The sequence below is a fragment of the Buteo buteo genome, chromosome 24 (genome assembly GCF_964188355.1).
Source record: "Buteo buteo chromosome 24, bButBut1.hap1.1, whole genome shotgun sequence".
In the NCBI taxonomy this organism is placed as follows: Eukaryota; Metazoa; Chordata; class Aves; order Accipitriformes; family Accipitridae; genus Buteo; species Buteo buteo.
In genome coordinates, this window is record NC_134194.1 from 2,244,176 (window position 1) to 2,265,697 (window position 21,522).

General features: G+C 46.7%; 1 long non-coding RNA gene across 2 annotated transcripts; it reads right to left on the reverse strand.

Moving 5' to 3' along the window:
* Positions 1-1,667: 1,667 nt before the first annotated feature.
* On the reverse strand, positions 1,668-15,550 carry LOC142044258 (uncharacterized). 2 transcript variants are annotated; one of them, XR_012654276.1, is made up of 4 exons: positions 15,218-15,550; positions 14,127-14,266; positions 12,915-13,271; positions 1,668-8,530 (listed from the first exon to the last, which is right to left on the reverse strand). It is a non-coding gene; the product is annotated as an uncharacterized LOC142044258 (long non-coding RNA). The 2 variants fall into 2 exon arrangements; XR_012654277.1 differs by lacking the exon at positions 14,127-14,266 and having other exon boundaries at positions 15,218-15,539.
* Between the last annotated feature and the right edge of the window lie 5,972 nt (positions 15,551-21,522).

The following is a 21,522-nucleotide window of genomic DNA, read 5'->3' on the forward strand; positions in this document are numbered from 1 at the left end:
CAACGCAGGGGTGGCTGGAGCCACTTCGGTGGCACAGTTTCACAATGAACTCGCTGCGGTTCAGCAAACCTCAGGTACCTTGCGTCTGAGGAACAGGAACTCAGTGACTGAGGTCTGCAGGACGCAAGCCCAGCCCTGCAGGAAAACGAACTTGCTACGGTGTCAAAAACCCAACAAAACACTCGCGAGCTTGGCGCTTGGGACGTGTCCCCTGCGGCGGGTGTCCCGAGCCTGCACGTGCCACCTGGGCTACACCACTGCCCTTTGTGTGGAGTCCAGTACAGCCTTCTGCTCTGGAAAACAAACTCACTAAATCGAGAAAAACTGCGAGAAAGGCTAATGTTATACTTGATAACAACTTGCTGCCTCCTGCACCTCTGCTGAACAAACCACTATTTCCTGAATTGAGGTGTCAGGCATGAAATATTTCACATGCTGGAGCAACCGTCACCATCTGCTAAGCGACAAACAGAACTTAAGCTTTTCCTGGTATTTAATGCATAAATCAGGGTGCGTCCTGTGTGGCTGTTTGCGATTCTGTAATTGAAAACTCCCTGTCTTGCTTGGGGAGGTGGCAGTAAAAATGCTTGTATAGCCAGTGTAGATTTAGTCTAAACCACTTTCTATCAACGCGTCTCTATAGCATGCCTAACTGGAGTGTGCAGTCTAATGCTACTGCAGCAGGAGTGTTGCCAGAAGTGCCTGTGGGCATCAGGTAAGGCCATGCCTGAAGAACCAAGAATTTGCTTCCTTGGATATCCTCTTTTCCCTACAGCTAATATGGATCTATCCTTTCCTTTCGCTCCACATCTCACCAGCCGGGTGAGAAATGACTCAACCGTTACTCGTGACCCCACAGGTCTGGCAGGCTGATCATTGCATAAGCATTTATTTTCACTCTTAGCCCTCCAGGCACTCAATTATCCCACCAAGTCCATACCCACCAAGTCCATACCCACCAAGTCCATACCCACCAAGTCCATACCCACCAAGCCCCCAGCAGACTGCGTTGCCTGGGGTCACCACGCCACGTGCAGCAGAGACAAGACGACAGACCTCCACGCTTGGAGAGCATTGGCTTTGCATGAGAACCCCCTGCCCACAAGAGCTCCTGGGAGGTCTCCTGCGCAAAAGCCACACGTTATATATTGTCACTTAAAAATATGCTTCACCAACACCATTTGCAACACTTGCAAGAAGCACAGAGGAAAGGCTGATTGCTGCTGTCAGTCACCAGCACAGGAGGGTTAGTGCCACGGGGGCAGCTCCAGCCCCATCTGCTGCAGTTGCGGGAATGCCAAATTCAGCGTGTCTGATTCGTGCCCCAATTCAGCACTTCCCCCACTCTGCTCTCCACCTCAGAGCACCAGGTCACATCCTGCTCTGGTCTCCAGTTCACACAGGCTCGTCTACTCAGACCTCCCCATCGATACACACAAACAGAAGGAGACCCAGTAGATCAAAGGAAGGGATTATCCCCTCCACCAGCACTTGGTAGATCACACCTGGAATACCACATCCAGTTTTGAGTACCCCCAGTACAAGAAAGACATCAACGAACTGCAGCAATAAGCCCCAAAAGCTTGAAGCCAGCAGCACGGCCAGGGGCAGAGAGCCCTTGCTGGGAGACGAGGGGGGCTTGTTCTGCTGGAGGAGAGGCTTTGGGGGGGGCTCACGGAGAAAGTGGAGCCAGGCTCTTCTGAGGGTGCACGGTAGGAGCACAAGAGACAAGGGGAAAAAGCTGAAATGAGAGGTTCAGCCTGGATATCAGGGGATGATTTTTCCTGCAAGGACAGCCCAGCAGTGGGACAGGTCACCCAGAGAGGTTTCCATCAAAGACTGGGAACAGCCCAGGACAACTCGGTATGACTTTGTGACCGACCCTGCTTGAGCAGGAGGTTGGACTAGAGTCCTCCCAAAGTCCCTGCCCACAGGAATTATCCTACAAGACTACTCTGCTATGTTCTTCCAACAGCAAGCAGATCGTTGCAGGTGGTACAGCTCATAAGAAGCTCTTTGCTTTCTCCTCCTGCTTAGTGCCCTGATTTACCACCTGTTTATCACCTTTATTAATCAGCAGCTGGCTTCCAGACCATGCTTTCAGGAAAGCTCTTTTTTTGTTAAGTTTTGATTATGTTTCAGTTAAGGTCTGGTAGTAAGTCTCCTATTTTTCCACACCTCACAGCTATAGAAGCACAGCTATCGGTGGCTATTCCCTCACTTGTTGTATGAGGTTTCCCTGCTGCACAGAAGGGCAACAGCATAATAAAGCTCCCAGGTGAAACCATCTATATCAGCTTCAAAAGCAGAGGTGAATCCCTATCAGACTTTACATGGCCTTTCTACCATAGTCTTTCACACTAGCTATGGCATTCTATGCACTGAGGTGCTGCCTTCATATTTGCTTCATCAAACTCCAAAAAAAAAAAAAAAAAAAAGACTCTAAACTTACTGAGGAAAGCTGAATCATCAATAACAAGACACTCCCCCCACCCCCCTGAACCAAGAAATATCAGACCAAAAGCTTTCACTGAAGGGGAAGGGGGGAATAACCTTCACAGGCTGGTGCTGCTGGCAGACGCAGAGGTCCATCTGCTCACCCCTGTTTCCATCTCCAGAGGAACACCGAGGAGAGCACGACCAGCAATTCCACCAAGTCTTGGGAAGCCCTGCCTGCCCTAGGCTTTGGTTGTATTGCAGCTGTGCTCACAAGTGCTTTTATTTTCTCAGGAAACCTCTCAACATAATCTAGGTGCAGAAAACTAAAGCACAAGGGATCCCTTGCCCTCTATACTATAGGGAAAGCTTCTCTGAAGGCACTTTTAATGTGCCTAATTACTACAATAAGCCACAGTAGACAATTCCTCATTTCCTACTGAGGTATACAGGAGCAGAGGGCAATTGGCACCAACAGGTCAGGAAGAGGCATTCAGTGCCTTGGAAGTTCTTTCCTTGTTTGCATGAAATCCCCATTCACACAAGGGCAGAAGCTTGGCCCCATCCAGAGCATTGCAACAGGAGGACAGGAGAAATATGCAGAAGTGTCCTGGACAGTGCAAACAAAGAAAAGAACAGGTGCAGTGAAAGAAAGAGAGGAAAATCCAGAAATACTGATAAAAAAAAAAAAGAGAAAAGGAAAACCTAGAGCCAGTAGAGTTTGGCTTCTACTATGAATGAACAAAAAAAAAAACCCAACCAAAACCCAAAAAACCAACACCCAAACGAAACAGTTTCATTTTGTCTTAAAATGCAACACTCTTAATGTGCTAGAGACACATCCGAGCAGGCAGCTCCAGTAACGTTTTCCTGTCCTTTTCAGGGCACTCAGTAATGCTCTTCAATCATTTTGATTCATGCCAATCAATGATAGCCCACAGCACAGAAATAATTATATTTATTTAATAATCTTCTGAGGGTAGAATGGAATTAAACCCAAGAACGACTGCAGCATTTTTAAGCCACATGTAGTTCAAACAACAAGATGTAAAATTCCTTAGAAATGTTTCTAAAACAGGCATTGGAAACCCCAGATCAACAGAATTATTAAACCCCAGACCCTGTAGTTTACCTGCCCTTATTTTTCAACCCAGTGGCCCAGTAAATTAGCTTGGGGTCTCCTCTCTAACCCCAGGATATCAGCAAACCAGTCCATGCCCACCATCAGGACCGCACTCCTCGTTTCTCTCAACCACTCCCACCCTTAGGAAACAAGCAATAAATATTTCAAATGATATCAGAGTACCTGCTACAAAGAGGAGCTCATGTGATGCAGGCTCCTAGCCTGGCTCTGCTGCTCATCGCTGCAGGGACAGATCCTGCTCAGCCTACAGCCAGGGCTTTGTAGAACTGGCCCTGCTGCCCCAGGAGCCCTGCTTTCAGATAAATGGATCTACTGGCTCCTTTCCTTCCTCCTCGGGCTAAATAACATCCCTGTAAAGCCCTTGCTGATAGCAGGATGCAGCCACTGAGAAAACCTGGAGAAACCCCAGAGCATGGGAGGGTGCTGAGCTCCGGCAAAGAGCTACAGCTGCTGCTGACAGCAATCAAATGCACATGGAAACGCAAAACACCTGCAAGGTAAAGAGCAAGGCATCTGAGCACACCAGAACCCAGCAGTGTATAAAAATGCAGAAAATTAAAGTGTAGAAAATTACAGCAGCTCTACTTCCTATTTCCTTTTCCTTACAGCTCTGAAAAGAATAGCTCCAAAGGTCAGGGGCTGGGGACGGTTGCTGGTAACCATGCAGCTGAGGCTGTTGCTGCTGCAGGGCCAGCTGAGCACACTCAGGGTCCCAAACTCCCACCATTTCCAGCCTGAGCTTTCCTACTGCTTTCCCACCTGGTTTACCATCAGGGTGCAGAAGCTGGTTGGGGTGGGGAGGGACCAGCTCGGTGATGCAGCGTTGGGCTGTCAAGAGCCCAAAGGTGGCTTGGGTCTGAATCTGCTCCTTTCTGGTAGTGCCTCGTGAAGAGTGCCTGGGAAACAAGCAAATTCTTACTGAATTTTTATGTTGAAGAGTGCTTCCTGGCCAAAATCAGCATTGAATTGCATTAGCTTCTACACAGATAGGAGGTGTGTTCGGTCTAACAGCCTGGGGGAGAGAAAGCACAGGCACCTTCGGAGCAAGAGTGAACACCCAGACCTTGGGTGCGTGTTCCACCATCAGGAGAACTGCTTTCTTCCTCCTCCTCCTCACTGCTGTGCTCTACGATCCCAGAACAGCAGCACCATCTGCACTGGAAAACACCCCTGGGCACCGTGGTGGAACCAGCACTAATTAAGTACCACCAAACCTACAAACTTGCAGCAGCAGCAATATAGCGATGAGATGATGGGAGCGTGACTGCAGGTATCCCTCCGTCAACTCCGGTCCGATTCACTGCAAGTATCCGAGCAATTTTCTAATGGGCTGAGACTGACAAATTTTACAGGGTATTTGAGATGCAAGTTGGTGTCCAGTTTACTTTAATATTAAAGGACAGGGAAGTGGCACGAGGTTTGATAAAAGAGAAAGCTGGCAGAAGGGTCTAGCTAAAAGGAGGAGTGGGGAAAAGTCAGGTGTAGGCAAGAGGAGAGGAGGACAGAATTATTTCTGTGGCCAGAGCCTTGCAGAAAGCATAGTGTAAGTATCTTACTCTAGTTTGTATTGCTAGAAAAGAGGGAAAAATTTTGTGGAAAGGATGATAAATGCCCATTTGAAGACAAAATGCAATAGGAATATCAAAGATTTAATTTAAAATAGCTGAAGAATGTCTTGGTCCAAGGCTCAGAAATCCTTGGCAAGCAAGTGGTGAAAAGGGCCTGAAGCCGATGAAAGAGGCAGTGTTAGGAAATGGGAACTGAAGCAATATCTACTGATGGGAAAAGAGAAGTGGCCGGGATATTTCTCAGCTGGTTTCACATCCAGGCATCTCCTTTCACGCACAATCACTCCCACTTTATAACGAGTGAGAAAGCGAGATGTGCAAGCCAGACTCTGGACTGCCGAGGGTATCAGGGTGACAGTGGAAACCCACCATCGTGTGGGGACTGAGTCACGGGGCACTGCTTGTTTAAGATGGCATTTTCCCTCTTGTGCAAACACCGCACTAGGGAAAGTAACCTCTCGGTTGCAAAGACTGGTGAGAAAATACTAAAACCAGAAGGATCTGTTACTTGTGCTAGGTTTTAAGGACTATTTTGGTGTAGTAAGTGACTGCGTAACGATAGAAGCAAGATGCAGAGTAAAGAGCATTGCAGGTCCAGGTGACACGTTGCAGTTTGGTGCCCAAACACAGACGGATGCCAGGAGGAGTTGCCAAAGTGCTGGTGCAAATTGGCACCAAACTCCTACCCAGCAGTGCAGCTCCCTGGCTAAGGCACCCGACGTACACCTAAAGCACCAGGAGCTGCTTTGGGATAGGGGTACATACTGGGTTTGCACGTGGGGATGACGGGACACCCCCAGAATAACGCAACCCCAGGCTCGTACCCATGGGGACATCTCAGGCGGGCGCAGCAGGGACACTTGCACTTGTTACGGATGTAGCATCTGCATTACTTCCCTCAAAATACGTGGTTGTGTGGGTTTATTTTAGAATAGCCAAGTACACCGGAGGGCTTATGTTTCTGCTTTCTTATATTTACATACAAATAAAACACACAAATATATCCCAGCATCACAACAACCAACCGCATCCAACGAGCCAGCAGCCAACAGCCCTGGCTGTACCCAGAGAGACTGGCTTTGGTTTAATTTCTAACGTAACTCTGCCAAACGGGGACTCCCCACTTCTTCCCATTGTAACTCACGGTGATTTACATTGTTTAAAGACACGTATAGGGAGGCTGTTTTATTGCAAGCATTTCTTCAGCACCAGTTTGTAACTCGTGTTCTCACCTATCAGCTGCTTCATCTCAATCTGCTTCGGATTTTGGCAATGGAGTTTAATGAGGTTAAAGTAAAACCTCTCAGTGATTAAAAAGGAAAAAGCTCTTTGTGTTTTGGAAAGAAAGGGGTTTAAAGAGCGGTTGTGCAGTTCAGGGCACCGGCAGTGGGAAAGTGAAGGGCTGTTCAGGATTTCTCGGTTCAGACCGGTCTCACACCACTTGAACGCTTGTAGCTGAGGGGGGTCCTGTGCACAGCGGCCAGGGACTTCCACCCAGAAGGGAAGGGCTCAGTGCCTATTTAAGCTTTTTTTTTATCTTCCACCAAAGCGAAATCTGGTGTCTCCATGACCGCTAGCTAATGCAAAATCTCTAGTGCAAAGGAGGAAAACAGCACGGCTGGAAACGCGGCGTTACGCAACGAATTTGCAGCAGAGCGCAGCGGGTTTGCACCCACCGGCAGCTGCTGCGGGGACGGAGGAGGAGTGCGAGGGAAGGCTGAGCGTGACCCAGACACCCAGCTTGCGTTCTGTCCCCATCTTACAACACATAACAAGGATGATGCGATTTACCGCAGGTCCATTTTTCACAGTCTTTTATCAGAGTCATCTAGAAACACCGGCAGAGACTGGTGAAGCAGCAGTGCGACGACTGAACTTAGGCTCACCTCTAAGCAGCCTGGGAAATATTAACCACAAACTTGAAGTGAATATATCCAAAGCCACAGGGTTTTTTCTTTTTTTTCTTTTTCTTTTTTTTTTAGCTCATGAGCCATGATACTTTATAAAGGCATTTGTAATACTGCAGAAAAGAAGAACTGAAAATTCCAGAGGTGCATTTTATGCAGTATGAAATATGTTCTCCTCCAGTTTCATATCTTAAATGTGGCTTTTGCTGTATTCCAGTATAATATTCCACTTGAAAGGAGCTGTATAATGGCATAGATGAACAAATATGTTGCATGTACAAAGGCAAAATTAATCCTGCCAACATCTCTGAGGAAATTTAAATTTGAAATCTGAATTAAAATAGGTATCTTCAAAGATTTTTCTTCCCCAAACCTGTTTTCTTTAAACTCCTATTTAGCACCCTTAATTTAATTTTCAGTGCAGCAGATGTTACTTACCAAGTAATTTCTAAATAATATCTGATTAGTATATAGCACTATATTTGAGGTCAGGAAATCTATATGGAATTGCACAGTTAGGTAAAAGTGAGGACGCAACGCCTTGTGTGAGGTTAAACTGGTCCTGATTTCAAACCTCCTTCAAAAAGTCTGACAACCCCAGAAGACCAGATTATTAAGACACAAGATACACATTCATTCCACCACGTCCCCACGTGCCTGTGGGAATATGAGCTCTACAATTCTAATACATTCAAAAGCCGATTTCTAATGAACCAGGTGGTTCCAGGAAGGCAAAGAGACCTCCTGAAGAGAGGGATTAAAGTGGGATGAATTAGTTCAGCAGAGGTTGGTCTTTATTTTGTGTTAGGCAGAGGAAGCCCTTGCTGGGGGCCCCTGCTTTGAGTGCTTGGCCACTGAAATCCAGAGACGGTCTGATAATGATCTTGGTACGGTCAGAGTCTGAACATTAGTGAAGATAAATCAAGCAGTAACAAACACGAGAGCAAGGTCAAAACCTCCGACAGCAAGACGATGTAAGGTGGAAACCGTCCTTCTCCATCACACATGGCTGAGTGCCGAGGCGGTCGCTGGTTCCATCGAAATGAATCCACCTCTCTGGAAGAAGTGACCTAAAAATACACACCCGGCACGCCAGCGTTCCCAAGGCTCTTACACAGAGCAGACACGGGGCCGTGTTCTGGCCGCAGAATGCACAAGAAATGCCAAAATTAAGATCTTAATCTTTACTAGTTGCAAAGCACATGGCTGTGAACCTGAATTCAGATTCAGGACTAACTCCACCGTCTTTCTTCCACTTTTCCCTGCGGTGTCCCCTTGTCACTTTAGACACCCGACAGCTGCCGGACGGCGAGAGCTTTCCCACAGCCATCACCCAGCCGCCGGCCAGAGCTGCTGGGTATGCCGACTATCAACTGCTGCTCCATAAGGATCCGCATCCCGGCTTCCAAAGGGGGAGGTTTCCCAGCCTTGGCTTCATCCCGTGCCTCTTCTGGCTATAAACCATGTATCAAGCGCTGTAAGGAAAGGGACAATATTAATATATTGAATATTACTGTATTTCTAGATCAGCTGATAGAAAGTATTCCTTCTTTGCCAAAGTGTATTCATTTCTTCACATGCTGATATCCACTCTCCCTGGAAGTGTTGTGTGTGTGTATATGTATATATATATATATACATGTTTAATATATATAACATATATATATAACATATATCTAAGTTTTTACAACACTGGCACCAAGATAGCCAACAGCGTGTTACCTTTGGTATATTTTATGAAGCTCTTCTCCAAACGCCATCACCGAAGCAGCCACCGGCAGGTCTGCTCAAACCCTGCCAACCACCCTACTGTCTCACAACCTTATTCTGGCTATATTCCCTTACAGTAGGAAAATGCTGTCATCTTCCTCATGCTAGAAACCATCCCGTGTGAGGGGGACAGCAGGGTCTGCCCTGCAGAAGGCTTCAGCATGGCAAGACGTGAAGATGGAGAACTGCATTTTTCTAATACCCTGAAGTCATTTCCCAGACAAAAATTCTGTCCTTGCAGTCCAGCTGGAAGATGAAAACTTAGATCAGAGAGCCTAAAATTTTTGTAGCCTTCCACCAACATCTGTGGGATTCCTTGGCACAGTCTCTGCTTCCTAAAAGTTTATCCATTCCATCCCGCCCAGCTTACCACAAAAAATAATCTCCCATATTCCTCAACTCCTGCGCTGTCTTAAGGTGCTTTAACTGTCTAAGATCTGCTTTCCCCATGACCCGAGACAGCGTTTAATGCCTGGACAGGACACGCCATGCACACCGTCCAGCTTGTAATGAGAACCAGCTGGAGGTGTCCGACCGCGCTGGGACTCGCAGGCTTTCCACCGCCTCCTCCTGTGCGATGGCTTGGAGCATCACCAAGTGACTAATGCAGGGCTTGCTGCTGGCTAGAAATAGAGCGGGGAGGTATCCGAAGCTCTGGAGTTTATGGCTACCTAAGCGAGGAAACTCAAGCAAGTTGTGTATAATGAGAAATACGAACCAAGATGGGGAATTCTGCACCACTGAAGACCCGAGAGACAGCTCTGGCATGGGGATAAGCTCCAGCCTGTGGCTGATCATTTCCCTACTAAACAAGGTGCAGCATCCAGATGTGCGTTTAAATAAAAACAAGGGCCAGGGTGTCAGAGACAAAGGCACAGAGACGGTGCATCCCAAACCCCGAGTCCCCCCCAAGGAGCTGCAGCTCGTCTGCACGGCGGCTTCTGCGGTTTCGTGCGGTTCCATCTCAGGACATCCCCTCTTCAGCAAGCCCCCTCCTGCGGCAGCTTTTTCAAGGCACCGCTTACTTCTCCAGTTCCCACCTTTCCCACAAGCTGTTTCCCCTCGCGGAGCGCGGCACAGCACGCGGGGCTCCGCTTCGACATGCAAATCCAGCACTGAAGCTTGAAGTTCCCCTACCTACGAGCAAGGAAGCTGTGATTACCCCGCACGAGGATGGCTGGGGATGGAGATGCAAAGAGACGGAGTGATTTGCTTGAAAGTTGCATAGGATGTTGGGTTGGGTTGGTTGTCCCTCCTGGGCAATAATTCTCATTTTCTCCCAAAACAAACAGATCTAAGTTGTTGCTGGAGTGATTCTGTCCCCTAGCAAGGAGGCAGTGTAAAAGGGCTCAGAAAAATAAGGGTGCTTGTGGAGGAAAAACAGCAGACGTGAGAGAAATTTTCACTTTGCCTCCAAAGGAAAAAACCCCAAACAAATGATACCTGGCTTTCTTCAGCAGAAAAGAGAAAAACTTTGCCTGCAAAGTGTAGAAAAAGTTGTTTGGATGAGAAGAGGGAGGAAGCTGTGCAGAGGAGAAAGAAGAGAGCAAAGCAATTTTCCATAAATCACAAAAAAAATGGACAATTTCTGTGGAAAGCAGATAATTTATACTAATATTTTTGTATATTACTAATCCCTTATATTTTGAAATCAAATGTAAGATGAAAAACTTCACAGGAAGTTTTCTCTGCTCCAAAAAAAATCACAAATGAATAATTTTCTCTTTGTTAATGAAGAAGGTTATGAAGTACACTGCATAGGAAGATGAACTTTGGAAAGATTATGGGGAAATATTAGCCCCTCCATCAGGACCAGTGGGACAGAGAACACAGGTACGAAATCAGATGTCATTTTTTGGAAAGTCCCACATCACACACACTATTTTCAATTAGAAAAAGTAAAGGTTGATTACCCAACAATGAACTTTAATTAAAATAAAAGTAGGAAGTTCTTTCCTTCCAGGATATTTAAAGGCTGGAGCATCTCATAATATATTTTACCCAAGGTGACTGAAGTGTTTTGGATATCTGTGTCTTACTCAGATCAAAAAGCAAATTTCCCTTTACCTGCTTACAGGCTTGGAAAAAAAGAGACTTCAGCTTAGAAAGATCAGAAATGCTTCTCCACTTTTCCTGGTCTGGGTCAGAATGAGAAATTAGAAATACTATCCTTTCACTTCCGATTCTAGCCAAACCAAACAGCAAGTCCTAGAAAACAAAGTGAGATGGGGAGAGATGGATGGGACACAAGGTCTCTGTGTGAAATTTTCTACATTTTTGTGTTTTTTTGACGCACTAGCAATGTTCAAAAGGCTCAGATAACCTTCAACCAAGCCAAGAACAAAATTCAGCCTCCAAGTCCTTCTTGGACATCTGGTCAGTTCCAGTGGCTCCAATGTAGCATATTCAAGAGGCAGCACTGAGGTTTGATTTCAGGTCACCGCTGGTGTTGGATGCGTTTGGACACATCTCCTCGCCAAGGAGATACCCCTTGCAGGAATCTCATTTCCCATAACCCAGGTGACACAAAGGCTGGTGCTGTGCAAGGCGTTTGAGCCGTGCTTTGTCCCTCTTGCTCCCTGCCGCGCCGAAGGCTTTGCTTAGCAGGTGAAAAGATGGAAAAAGTATTGGAGAAGCCCGTGGTGAAGTGGCACACCTTCCAGGGTGTCTCCAGGCACCCTGGGTACCACGCAACTGAACCATTTCAGACACTTTGGGATATCCATCATTTCGCATGCTTAGAGAAAACCAGTGGTTTTGCCCCCCCCCAGGTGAAATTTCTGGCTCCAAACGCCATCCTGCCCGGTGTGCCGAGGATGTCTCTGCCCCTTGGCCTCCCCTCACTGCCGCGGGGAGCTGCGCTGGGCTCCCCTCCCTCCTGTCCTAACTCTTAGCCGAGCTGAAGGTGGACTCCGGGATCTCGTTGCCATCCGGCAGAAACACAAACCTGCTCTGCCGTGAAATGAGCCAGAAGCACTCGCGCAGGCAGGGATGACCTGATCTCTTGGTGGTCTCAGTCGTGGATTGTCCAAGCCCAGGACCACCTCTGAACTTTCCCTTTTGAGCTCTTGCAACATCTCCACGTGAGCCGTGTCTAGTGTGGGAAGCAGAACTAGAGAAGAGCCTGACATTTAACAGCAGAAGTCACCATTGCCTGCACAGCATCTGCAGAGAGAGGAGTTGGCCTCGAAACAACCCCTCCTAGTGCAATCCTCGAACAGCTCTGCGCCACATCAGATGGACTCATCTTCATGACCACAAGATCAGGGTAATCAAATTTATCATACTCTTGCAAAACAAGATAAATCTGTGTTATTCTGAGACTCCTTGCTGACTGAATAAACCATTCTATTAATCCAGACAAAAATGAAATGGGCCCAACACTGTCCTATTTTTTCCTCATGTAAGTGAGAATTAATTTAAGTGGTGTAATTAAGATTACTTCAGTGCTAAGCGAGTAAAAAATAATATCAGAATCCAAAAGTCTGTCCTTACTTCGTAACAAACACTGTGATGATGGATGGCCACTTGAAAATACCCCATATTTGTGATAAATTTCTAAATTCCGTTGTATGGAGCCATGAAGTTCAGCACTAGCAAGATGGAAAACTCATACTTTGAAGAACAGCTGTATGAAGTAGATGGAACATGCTATCGAGATACAAATATAAAACTGGACAACTAAATCAATAGACTTCAAATTAAAATTACATATTACAGCCATAAGTCACCCCAAGTCTTTATGTCCTGTTATATTGTACATTAAAAACCCAAATACAATTTTTTTTTTCTTGCTCAGCAATGTCTGCTGATGCGTGACTTTGGAGGAACAGACTGGAAACAGTCCAACAGCGGATGTATCTGTAGTGTTTACATGGGGGCCCAATCCAAAATGCAAGGAGACAGAACAGGGGTAATGATACAGATACTCTCTCCACCACCTCAAAGACAGCTTAATGTCAGTCTCTGAAGATGTGCACTGTTCATCTCCAGTAATCAAGGCTTTTTTTTTTTTTTTTTTTTTTTAACATAGGCACAGAACTTGATTTAAAGTGTTTTACTTGATGGAGGAAAAACCCAGTTTCATACCTGCCTCCTCTCCAGCCCATGGGACCGCTGACATGATGGGGCAGACGGACCCGCTCCTCACCGACCGACAGACACTATTCGAGACGGTCCATGCAGCTGCGCGCACGTCTCCCAAAATTCATTGATTAGACTCTGATGTCTTGAACCAAAGTCCTGGTGAGCCACCAGACCATGAACGCTTCGGGAACCGATTCCAGCTTTGGCCGCTCCCTGCGACAGCGGCTGAGCGGACCAGCCCCCAGCTTCACCAGCAGCCCCTTCCCAGGGCAGATTTCTACAAATTCGAAATTCAGTCTGTAAAACCACTGGAAGTTCTGCAAAGTAGCTCCTCTCCTTTATTTCTGGCATTTTCACTCTCTGGAAAAGGGAATGTAAATAACAAGTAGTAAGTCAGATTGTTCTGGTCCTCCACAAACTTTGTATTTAGTATGCATTTCAGATTATTTTCTTTAATACATGTGAAGGCACTGCTTAGTGGTATCCTGTCAATAGTCAGCTGGACCTTCCCCCTCTAACACAAACCACACCCTTTGAACGATCCAAAATTCCTTGAACAATATTAATAAGCAACAATCATCAGGCAGAATAGCACTGGAAAAATAAAAGAACAAACTCTTGCAAAGCCTCCAGTCAGTGATGTTGGGATAATGATTTTGACGAGTGGCATAAAAAAGCAACCCCTTCTCTAAGGTATCTTTTTGTAACAGTATTTCCCATGCCGGTGCATGCACCGCCCATTCAAACAAGGTCTTTAAATCCAAAGTGATCGTTTTCAGGACAGTTTCATACATATCTTCCATGCGTGGACACAGAGGTCCCTACAGCACACGCACATTCCTTGGTTTCCTCAGCCCAGCTCCTCTTCCTCTTGTCCTCTACATCAGAATTACCCATATTCCTGTTTCATAAGTTATTTACCTATACAAAATGTTTAGAGATGAAAGCCAATATGCCTGCTACTTAAAGGACAGCCTTCAAGACTCTGAGCTGTAATACCTGTAAAGATGGTTCATGACAGCAGATGGACTTTCCTCAGTCACAAGGTGAACAAAGTATATATATATATTTTTTTTAATTTATTATTTTTTGCTAGTTGGAGTAGTTACTCTGCCAGTAACAAAATGCACAGCCACTAAAAAGAAGGTTGGAAATAGCTGATGTAAACTCCAGGACAAGCCCTCGCAGAAGCTTGATCACTTCTCAGCCACTTACCTTCGCCTGGAGTTGACTCATGCATCGCCCTGGGAAGCAGCTGCATTTGTATCCTGTATTTACAGGGCTTCAGATCATGTTTAGGCTGAATTTCCCTGTACAACAGTGATGACTGGTGGCCGTCCTACTTGTTTATGTACCTAGTGGAAAGTCATATAAACCGGCATTGCTCTCATGGTGTCTGTCACCTGCACCTTGTACCCAGCCAGCACTGGTTACTGGCAATAAAAAGCACATGAACATATAGGGATCACTCAGTTACGTCATGAAACAAGATGAAATCAAATACTTTAATATGCAGAGCATCGCTTGTCATGAATAACTAAAAGAAATGTTGAAATATGGGTTGTTCGGAACTTTCTCACTTTCTCATCACAGCACTTTTGTCTCAGAAAATATGATTTAGATCAAAAGGGAATTTCCCACAAGTACATTTGAATTTTGCTTAAATCACCCCATATAAATATAAAATAAAAAGAAAATGTTTCAGTTGTGTTTATTAAAAAAAAACCCAAACCCCACAAAGAACAGCTGTCTTGTTGAAATGAGCTGAAATATTTAATTTTTGTTCAGCCTGACTGTGACCTGTGTCCACTTGAGCTACCTTCAAGCCATGAAATTTCTAAGTAATTTTTGCACCTCCTGACCCCACTTCCGTGGTCAGAGTCCTTAGCCAGACTACATCGCTCATAACACAAATTCACCTTTAATTAAATCCTGGTGCTACCCCATGAGACCATTCGCAGGGGACGAAACCCTCTTCCAATGCACCCTGCCCTGTTTTGGTGTTAAGGAGCACCGTGGTGGGTGACTGCCCAGTGGAGACCCTTCTTACGTTGTATGTGGAAAGGGTGACTGAAAAACCTGAAAATCTGGATTTTCAGCTTCGTACCTGACAAATTCTTTTATCTCCATTAATGCCCAGTAGCATGGTCACAAGCCAAGAAGAAAGCATCAAGACCAACAGTTACATAATATGGCTAATATTAATAAGCTGAGTCACAGTAATTATGTCAAAATTTCCTGTGGAGATTGTGTTTCATTTGCTTATGTTTTGGTTTTTTTTTTTTTTTTAAAGTTCATGCAAATACCTTTTGAGCACATCTAAAACCAAGCCAATAAATGCAAGTTGACCTCCCAATGTGCACGATGCTAAATTCCTCAAGCCAGAGCGAGCCCTTGCCGTGAGACGTGGCATCACCTTCCTCCTGCCACCCCCTGCTCCTCACGCTTCAGCAGAAGCCACAGCTCTCTGAAGCTTTGCTCACCACGATGCAGCCTGGGTTTTTTGCAGCTATTTTCGGCACCGCCACTGTACAGCGGCCAAGTTCACAGACATATTTGTGTGATTTTTCATAACTTCCTCCAAGTGGGTCTTTTTTTTTTTTTTCCATACTAAGCTCAACATTTTTACTCTTCCTAGGTCAACCAAAAGGCATCTTGCCTTGGCATTCCGCCTATCTGCCCAGCCCAGCCGCAGCATTTCTTATGAACGGTGCCAGCTCCCAGGGCGGGTGCAAGGGGAGGGGGACCTGACTTATTTACTAAAAGCTCATCAAAAACTATCTCTGTAGAGCAGACTCAGCTCCTTCAGAGCTAAAAGGGCAAAGATTTGGGTGCTTCCCCACAGGCAGCTTTCCACTGGGTACATGCTTTGGGGACCGAAGGCAATGCTATTTTTTGTCCATTTTTACGCCCGCTGTTGAGCCTGCGTTGGGTTCCCCGTCCTGCTGGGGGCTTCACCGAGCGCCTGGTATGTGCCAAGGCTCTGAGCTATTGCCCTGCTTGACAGCAGAGGGGAAGACGGAGGAAACGACACCGGCGGGGTGTTAGCGCAGAAGCGCCGAGAGCAGACACACGCTCCGGACATACGCTAACAACATCCTGCCCAGCGCAGAAAGCTCCACAGCCCTGCAGATCTCCAACTCCAACCCTGCGGTACCCAAGCTCCACGCAAGAGTCTTGCATGCCCATCAAGCGAGTGCAGATATTACGCTTACGCGTGCTGGTTTCCAACAGCAGAGGATCGACCTCTTTAATCTTCCACGCTCGTACATTAATAAAGCACCGAGCGTAGGTTCAAAGGGGGTTGGAGGAGCTCGGTGCTGCTGGGAGCACCACGGCTGAAAACCAGGTTCTGAAACCAGCTCCGGGTCCCGACGGCTGCGGATGAGGAGCTGCTCCTGGGGCTTTTCCCACGTGCTAATTCACCCCGTGGGATCCAGAGCTGCCCCGAGCTCCAGCCAAGGCTGCAGCTCCCCACCCTGGAGATCTCACCGGGTAGTTCAAGTTCAGAGGTTATTAATACAACACACACAAGGGGAGGGCGGAAGGTGAGCGTGCTTGTGGGATGGAAACAACCAGGCTGAAACGCTTAGAGCATCAAATTTGACATACTCAAGTGTTTTTCTTCCCTTTTTCAATCGCTGCTTTGATTCTTTGACTTTTTCTTTTTTTTTTTTTGACATGCAAATGTTACTTCAAGCTCTTCCTGTTCTCGCGTCAGGTGTATGCAGTCAGCTTTCTCACAGCAAAATTGCCCCAAAAGCTTTAAAACCTAAAAGACGGGGGATTGCCAAGGGGGACAGACTTCGTATGCACCCTTGCCTGAACCCTCAGCTCCAGAACACCCCGGAGGATCCCGAACCAGCCTGGCCCAGCCTCTAGTGCAGCCAGCAGCCAACAGCCCCTCTCCAGAAATGCAGATGAGGTGTTTGCTTTTGAGGATAGAACGCAGGAGACTAATTCTCAGCTGATCCCCCAACACTCGCTTCCTCATCCGTGTTAACCAGTTTGCCAGCTGCAAAAAAAAAATCTGCTTTTCTTGGACTTACGCCACTTGGCCACCAACCCCCCCCAAAAACCAGAGCTTTCCAGTTCAATGACACTGAAACCAGTGCGTAACCCTGGTCTCAGCCCCAGCTCCTCCAGACTGCTGTTGCCCCACGCACCCCCCAGCATGCACAATCCCACCCACGCATCCTTCCCACGCAAACAAAACAGCCATGAAATTCTATGGGTATGAACACTACTGTGAGAAGTTCCTTGCGATGCTACTGGAGACGCAGTGTGGTTACCCTGCTACCAAAAATAGATGACCAAAAAACTGAGATGCAGATACTGGTGTCAAGGCTTGTGCAGCCCATGATACTCAAGAGTAACTGGTAGGTGGATCAAAAAGCTCGAGAATCGCCAGCCTGGCAACAGCCCCACAGACCTGGGGTACCCACGCTTTACTTGCTTCCTAAGAGATGTGCTGGGCAAAGCTTTGGCAGTCCCTGACGATGCCCTTCCAGCTCTCAGGTGGCTCAATCGCAATATTCAGTTATATTATTGAATTTTGGCCCCTCGAGGTCTCAGCCCAGGCTCAGCCCCGGGTGAAGTCCCGCTGTCCCCTGGCAGCAGGGCAGGGCTGCAAAGGGAAGGGGCACAGCCAGCAGCTATTACAGCCCCAAGAAATAGCTGAGTCAGCCTTACACGTGATAAATTATTGACTCATATTTTCAGTTTCCTGTTTTTAATTGAAATGCATCTGTTGCAAACTCATGCAATGCCATGCCCTCCCACAACCAACCCCCCATCCCACCCCGCGATGGATTTGCATCCTTTGGAGTAAATCCCATCTGCCTCCCTCATTACCTAATTACCTTAAAATGTTCATTGCAGTGTTTCTCAACCACAAATGCAATTCCTAAGGTTGTGTGTTCCAAAAGAGCCCAGATACCTAGCGAGGATACAGACGTCGACGAGGATGAGCTAAAGCCATCGCTCACAGCTCGGGCAGACAGAGCACCCCGCGAGCAGGGACACCTCAGCCCTGCAGTTCTGAAGGTGCAGAAGAAAGCAAGAAGCAATTCAAAGGCAATTACATGAGAATAATTAATCAGGAATGGGAAGTGGCACACATCGAGGCAGTTAACCACAGGAACATGCCTTCAGCACTACCCGCCGGGATTACAAATGCCAGTAGGTGAGCTGGAAAATCAGCGTGTTGCTAGAAGCCTCCACCAGCTTCACGGCATCTGCTCCTTTATCCATAGTACTTTGCCATATGGGTCTGATCCAACACACACACATATATGTTCTCCTGCTTCCCTAGCAGCTTTGTTTCTATTTTTTGAGGATGTAAATGGCTTACAATCCCTGTATGTACCAACGTGGACAAAACTGACTCTGAAGAAATCGCTACCCGGGTGCTTCCCACGCTCCTCTGCCGTGCTCAGCATCAGCTCCTGTTAGAAATTTCCAACAACTCCCAGAAGTTGCCCAGCTAGCTGCTGCTTCTGCAGGCTACGGGAGATGACGGGCAACAGCACGTTCTGCGAGGCTGTTTGACGAGCTGTCGCTGGTGCCTATTTGCAGGTGCACGTGTATGTCCGAAAGCATCCAGTTCCCATTTTTCCCATGCAACGTACCATTTATTTTTCAACTGTCTGAGAATTTCTGCAGGAATAGTGCTTCATCTCAGGAAGACCTGAATATCTAATTATCACCTTAGTCAAGGCTTCATTCATTCTAGCAATTAAATTAAAACAACAAAGCAAAACCAAGAGTATGGAAACATCTAGGCCGCCTGACCATCTAGCTAAGTAACTCCTGATAATTTCATTCACCTAAATCATGTGAACCAACAATATAATGAAGGTCATTGGGGGAGCTGCTCTGCATCAACAGGAAGCGCGATGCAATGCTTAATGCAAAAGATTAGGATCAGGAAACCTGCCACTATTTGCTTTACCTCTGTATTCTGTACATCCATCACCTATAAAACAGGAATATTGACATCTTTCCTAGCCTATACATCATATTAAACCACTTCATTAATGTTTATGGGGCCACTGGAGAGGTTCAGATGAAAAGGGCTGAAGATATGAAACCACAAAAGCTTGCGAGTGATTCAGAAGAGCCGGTGCCCTGGGAAGCGGTGAGGCGCAGCGTGAGCGTGGGTTGCAGGATTCCTCTGCAGGCAATGCAGAGGCCACAGCGGGTGCAAAATAAGCACCAAACCAGGGGAGGGAAGTGCTCTGGAAACAAATGAGACAAGGCAAAAAGCTACGGCTAAGTACCTCAGAAGGTGTCCCAACCGTATAGTCCTTTTCAAATTTATTATGTTGCAACACTGTTAGAGATCCATAATGGGAAGGCTTTATTTCCCCCTCACTGCTTAGAAGTCAGACTCACTTGGACCATTTCTTCCTGTCACTGAGACAGGAAAAGATGCTCCACATGGCAGCTGGAAGGATTATTACAGGGTTAAAATAGTAAACTAAAATAAAACTAAATTATATAAGTTAAGTCTAGGAGATATTGGCTGTAACACAACTCCATAACCAAAGTGCTAGCCAGATTTGTTAAATAGTCACAATTAAATCAAATATATCTCCATTAGCAACTTATTATGCTGTAGAGCAGGATTAATTTAGCAAGATTGTTCAAATTTTTTATGAGTCCATTTTATAATACCTGGACATCAGAGCAGTTCTCTGTGTACACAGTCCAGCAGTCAAAATTATCATTGCTATTAGCCTGCAATTAATTGGGTACAAAGCACCCTGCCCAATTCGTTATGTAAGCATGAGGACGAGCCAAAACTTTTCTGTCAATCAATCTGCTTTTTTTTATAGCAGAAAACTGAGGTTTTGACAAAACAATTTGCTTGCAGCCATTATTTGCTTTCCAAGGAATTTCCCTCAGCGATGTTTTTAATTTTCAGTGGGTTAAATGTTGTCACAGCTTTCGGTAAGAGAATTAAAATAATTTTGTTTTGCCAGTTTTCTGGCAAACGGGTGTGCACTTGTACCCCACTTTGGGCTTAGTTGCTGTCTTTATTGAGACCAGCCTGAAACAGCCTCTGTCAGGCTGTTTGCCACCCAGGTCTGCGTGCCTCTGCTGCTTCACCCTGATTTATGGGAAGCAATATTTTACATCCTGATGACTCAGGGTTCACACAGCACATCATAACTTATTTATGGCACGGCCACCCTTTACCAGCGATATACGGCACTACCTGCCCTGGCAGGTTTAAAGTGACCGTGGACGCTCCTGGTCACAATAACCCTGATGAGCACCGTTGGGTTTGTTCCTCCAAACCAAAGGATTTACTCCCAGGGTGTATAATTCCTGCTTAATTCAGCCTCTCCCATTGCTGTGGCCAGGCTTCCACAGCAGAACTGGTGTGACCGCGGCAGCGTGGCGTTCTGCCGACCCGCCGTGGTACAGGCACGCACGAATAGCTCCAGCCCCCTGCACGCACCATTTCGCGCTCACTTATTGCCAAGTTTCTGTGTCGTCCAAGTTACACTGAAGCTACACAGGACTTGATTACGTACTTCAAGATACAACAGCGATAATGACCAGACCATGGGAGCAGGAATCAATGACCCAGCAGCGGTAATCCCAGCTCCATCACCTCGCCCACCTCCTGCCAGCTCCCTGTGCTTTTATGTTAGATTTGCTGATCAGCTTCAAACCAACATTAAAGTCAACACAGCATACTGCTTCGTCTGTTTTTTCTCCTTCCTTTGTTTCCCCATTTTTTTCCCCCCCTTTTTTTTTTCTTTCCTTAGCAGGGTGTTTTTTCCAAGATCATAACAGTGGGGTGTTTTTTCCAAGATCGTAACAGCAACAAAGGAAAGCTTCTGCTAACGCGGACTCGGTCATCAGGGCTGTCTCTGCATTGCAATGCAATCTGTTCTCAGAAACAGCAGTGCCAAGAAGAAACCAGACACGTTCACAAATACGTGTCCAAATCAAGTATGTCAACATTACAAGCCCCAACAAACAAAAACCTCACTTGGAAGCTACAATCCTTCCTGCTCAAGGCCATAATACAGTCATGTTCTTGGGCTCACCTTCACCAGGCTCAAAATAGCCCCAAAGTCCCCAGCTCACCGCAGCCAATGCCAGAGCCCAGTCTGCACCAGCAGCACCAGTCCGGCTATCGCGGTGAGGCCATACGGCGCGTCGGGAAGGCAAAACTCATCCCGGAGCGTGTGCAGGGTCAGAAACACGGCTATGAGGGCCACCAAGCCAGCCAGCCTTTAAGTTGAGTGTATTGATAAGGTGGTCTGGCGAGCCTGGCTCCACTTCTCCAGCTGTCTCCGTTTTGGATGGAGATCTGGATGCTCCAATCCAGCCCAAATGCCCTCTGACGGAAAGCAGGGCGTGAGGAGAAGGGGGACGGGGCAATGGGGCTCACCTCTGCCTTGTCATGAAGGAGACCCAAGACCAGGAGTCCCACAGCCCGGAGTGTACAGCGAGCAGCAGCTACAGACACGACTCCTAATCCGAAAGTTTATCCATATTCCAGCTGTAGTGCTTAAATAAAAAAATAGTATTAGCCACCAGGGATAGTTTTTTCTTTTTCCCATCATGTTTCCAAGGCAAAAGAACAGAC